The 4,538-nt window shown below is 33.7% G+C and overlaps 1 long non-coding RNA gene across 5 annotated transcripts in view; it reads right to left on the bottom strand.

Annotated features, from left to right (window-relative positions):
• Positions 1–6: 6 nt before the first annotated feature.
• Positions 7–4,538, bottom strand: part of LOC111086041 — a 70,501-nt gene continuing 65,969 nt past the window's right edge. For 3 of the 5 annotated variants that reach the window (XR_002610807.1, XR_002610810.1, XR_002610809.1), the window contains exons 3-4: positions 3,429–3,686; positions 7–929 (exon numbers count right to left, since the gene is read on the bottom strand). This is a non-coding gene — a long non-coding RNA (uncharacterized LOC111086041). The remainder of the gene's footprint in view (positions 930–3,428; positions 3,687–4,538) is intronic. The other 2 variants (XR_002610808.1, XR_002610811.1) reach the window with 1 other exon arrangement.

Consider the following 4,538-nt stretch of genomic DNA (forward strand, 5'->3'; position numbering starts at 1 on the left):
TCATTTACTGTCATTAATACGAGCTGTTCTGTTCCTGAGACAATGTGTATCATTTACTGTCATTAATACGAGCTGTTGTGTTCCTGAGACAATGTGTATCATTTACTGTCATTAGTACGAGCTGTTCTGTTCCTGAGACAATGTGTATCATTTACTGTCATTAATACGAGCTGTTCTGTTCCTGAGACAACGTGTATCATTTACTGTCATTAGTACGAGCTGTTCTGTTCCTGAGACAATGTGTATCATTTACTGTCATTAATACGAGCTGTTCTGTTCCTGAGACAATGTGTATCATTTACTGTCATTAATACGAGCTGTTGTGTTCCTGAGACAATGTGTATCATTTACTGTCATTAATACGAACTGTTCTTAATTCATTGATCAACATAAGAACCTCTCGATAAAAATTAAAGGAATTTAACCGAGGTATAAAAAGTACTTTAATCTCTAAATAGAATGTATTTTAGCCATTAACACACACACACACATATATATATATATATATATATACAGTGATTCAAACCTTACATGTTAAAATTTCGAATAAAGTTGGAAGTCATGAATTAATGTGTGATAAACAACCATACAAAACACGCGTAAGGTTCAATATCTGTATCTAAATTATTTTATAGAACTTTAAAACTCTGGGTTTCTATCCGTTTATTTAAAGTAATTAAAAAAGTCTTTGAAAAAATAATGAATTTCTTCCAAGACATTTTCTATGACCCGACAAATAGAAAGGACCTTATCTTGTTTGTTTTGGAGGAAAGCCATACTGAGCTATCTGTTGTCTCCACCACGGAGAAGCGAATCCCGGATTTTGGCATTGTAAGTCCGTAAACTTACCGCTGCCACACAGGGAGCCTTTGTTCTTGGCCTTAGCAGTCTTAGTGCAATAAACAAATCATCATCCTGCGTTTGGATTGCTAAAATGTAACAAAATATGATTTTCTACACTTTTATTTTTAATTGTACGTATTTCTACGTGATGCAAAATCGGCATAAATAATATAAGAGGAAATATCTACGTGATGCAAAATCGACATAAATAACTTAAGGGGAAATATCTACGTGATGCAAAATCAACATAAATAACGTAAGAGGAAATAGCTACGTGATGTAAAATCGACATAAATAATATAAAAGGAAATATCTACGTGATGTAAAATCGACATAAATAATATAAGAGGAAATATCTACGTGATGCAAAATCGACATAAATAATATAAGAGGAAATTTCTACGTGATGCAAAATCGACATAAATAACATAAGAGGAAATAGCTACGTGATGCAAAATCGACATAAATAATAAAAGAGGAAATATCTACGTGATGTAAAATCAACATAAATAACATAAGAGGAAATGTCTACGTGATGTAAAATCGACATAAATAATATAAGAGGAAATTTGTACGTGATGCAAAATCGGCATAAATAACATAAGAGGAAGTTAATAAAGACTAGTTACTTAATATCCGCAGATACCTTAAAGTGATCTTTGAACTCTGGAAACATTTGACCGTCGGATAACTTAATTACAGGTTGAAACTTTCAGGTTACAATACCGCTAATAATGATTAGCGTTTCCAGCTGAAATTCTGCTTTTACTACAGATTTTACGTAAGCAAAAGATATTACGCTCACTTTTGGATCTTCAAGATTAAGCACATAAGCAAACGTTTAATAAACATATAATACCAAATTAATACAATGCTTCTTGAAATTTCTGACTTTTTATAATAAAAAGCTAAATTAAAACACTTAAATTGTAATTTAAACTTTAATAGTTATACAACATTCATCGTAATAACTCACATATTTGTTATAATAGTTGTAGCTTTGTTGGAATCCGCCCCCTCCGAAAAACAAAAAAACAAACAGTAGTCATCACAATACTAACTTATAATTAAATACAATAAGTTTGCTTTCAATTTTATACCCAATAGTCTTGTATGCTAACTTTAATTTTCAGCCTAAAATCATGTTTTAAATCATTCCAGTAAAAAATCTGTCTCCTGATCGGACAGCGGTAAGTTTACGGACTAACAGAGCTAGAATCCGAAGTTCAATTCTCCGCGGTGGACACAACATATAGCCCAATATGGCTTTGCTCTAAGACAAACAATTAAAAAAAAAAGTATTTTCCGTCAAGTATCAATGTTGTTTTATGTTTGTTCTCAACTACAATGGCTACATAATGGGCTATCTGTGCTATGACCACCACAGGTATCGAGTATTTTTAGAGCCATAAACTACAAAATCTTCGGACTTAGAACTAAGCTACGAGGGAGGAAGGAAAAAAATGGCATACCGTACTTTTGGACCAATATTATGCAGTTGTTTCTTCCCTACGATATTTCGAAAACTAAACCTTCCGACAAATATTAATTCAGTAATCTTAAGCCTTTATTTGTGATAATTATCCCTTCAGTATTTTTATAAAGTTAAAACACCCTAAAACTCTTAGTGCTAGCGAAGAATATTAGAACTGTTTACGGTTACATTCGGTTAAAATGTCGTGTGATTTAACATGCTAATTCAAAGTACAGGTTTGCAGCGGTCAACATTACATATTTGAACATTAGTTAATCACAACATTTTGATTAATTCTAAAGTTGTTTCGTATTTCTATACTTCATTTCCTCATTGTGGGCTCCGTCTGGTTTTGCTATAAATATTTATCGCTGTTCACTGCATGCTTGGTTCCATAAGGCTTGTTATTATTATTATTGCCTCCCAGTGGCACAGCGGTATGTCAGCGGACGTACAATGCTAGAAATTGGGTTTCGATACCCGTGGTGGAGAAGAGCACAGATAGCCCACTGTGTGGCTTTGTGCTTAACTTAAAACAAACAAATAATTATTATTTTATAGTAAAACAAAGCGTTCTTGGACAGGAAAGATTCTTTCGCAAATGTTACACCTGTCTAACGGAGCACAAACAATTATTAATTCACAAAACACATTGTTACATTTATGTTGCGAAATAATCTAAGCTTAAGTGTTGCGTTGAAGCTACGGACTTTCGAAAACACGGACCAAATGATACGTTAACCAAAACGATACTGAATATTATTAATATTCTTGAGATACAGAGCAATTATAAAGGGTTTTTAATATGCATTTCACAAAAACTCCACCTATTACTTGAGGCTGAGAAACTGATTACTGGACAACATTTGTCGATAGCTAGATCATGAAATATTGTCTACCAAAAGTGCTGGTGATAACATAAATTTTAAACACAACTGCTTTAGCTGTGGATGATTTCGCTCGATCGTTACTAACACTCTTCTCCCGCTACGATATAACCAATTCATTTTGTTCAACAACGTGTAGAAGCAAAATAAATTTGAAATTAAAAAAAATATATATATGCAACAGTGTTTAATCAGAAATGAAAAAACAAAAACAGCTTGGTTACTTCTTAGAGCACAGGAAACGTGAGAACCCGAGTATTTTCTTCAGGTGCACGGCACTGGAACTTTGCCAGTGTGCGTGTGGTCGATAAAGAGGCAGGACAAGAGTTGAAGGCCGCATGCGCTCTTATTGGCTAAGACACACCCCGAGCTCAAACACGGACGTGATACACGTTGCCTGGGATACGAAAGAAGAAAGAGCACAGCAGGTCGATATAGCGTTCCATTCTTCCTCATCTTTTGGATATCTAATCTTGTTGATTCTGTAAAGGCACAATATCGATCTTCGTTAAGCCCATGAAAATGAAACCGAAGAAACAAATAAAACTAAACACTTTTGTATATGTATTCATATGGCTATCAATTGTAGTTGAATATACGTGACTATCTCATGAAAGTCAGATGATAATTATCTGTTATAAACTAAGCATATTGAAATATGGCAAACTGTATTCTATTGGAATCGCCCTAACCTACATCTATTCATGTATGCTATTACAAGCGTTTCAATGTTTGAGTAACTGCCCTATAACTATAATATTTTATATATATATCCTAAAGATGTATTAATTCAAAACGTATGTAAATTTTACATTGAAATATAATAATATGAATATATATATATACAAATGTTGCTCAATTAGATTACATTATTATTTTTCCCCCGGTAGTTAGGGCACTCGACTTGTAATCTTCGAATCAAGGGATCGAATCACGTCACCGAACATGCTCGCCTTTTCAGCAGTGCGGGCGTTATAATGTGACGCTCAATCCCATTATTCGTTGGTAAAAGAATATCCCACCGTTGGCTAGCTTGCCTTACTTCTAGTCTAAAACTGCAAGATTTGAGTAACAGCATACAAAAATGTATTCTTAATGTTCACATCACACCCAAAGTTTTTAATGAAAAATCTACTCATTGTGGAAGCATGATTTGTGTGTTAATGTAGAAGAAGGTGCTTTAAAATATCACACCTTCAACACGCACATCACACCCAAACTTCACAATCAAATATTGATGCGTTGTGGAAGCACAATTTGTGTGTTAATATGAAAGAATATAATAAAGAAACCTTTAAAATACCACACCTTCAACACGCACATCACACCCAAAC

This window comes from Limulus polyphemus, unplaced genomic scaffold (genome assembly GCF_000517525.1).
Source record: "Limulus polyphemus unplaced genomic scaffold, Limulus_polyphemus-2.1.2 Scaffold808, whole genome shotgun sequence".
NCBI classification, from domain to species: Eukaryota; Metazoa; Arthropoda; class Merostomata; order Xiphosura; family Limulidae; genus Limulus; species Limulus polyphemus.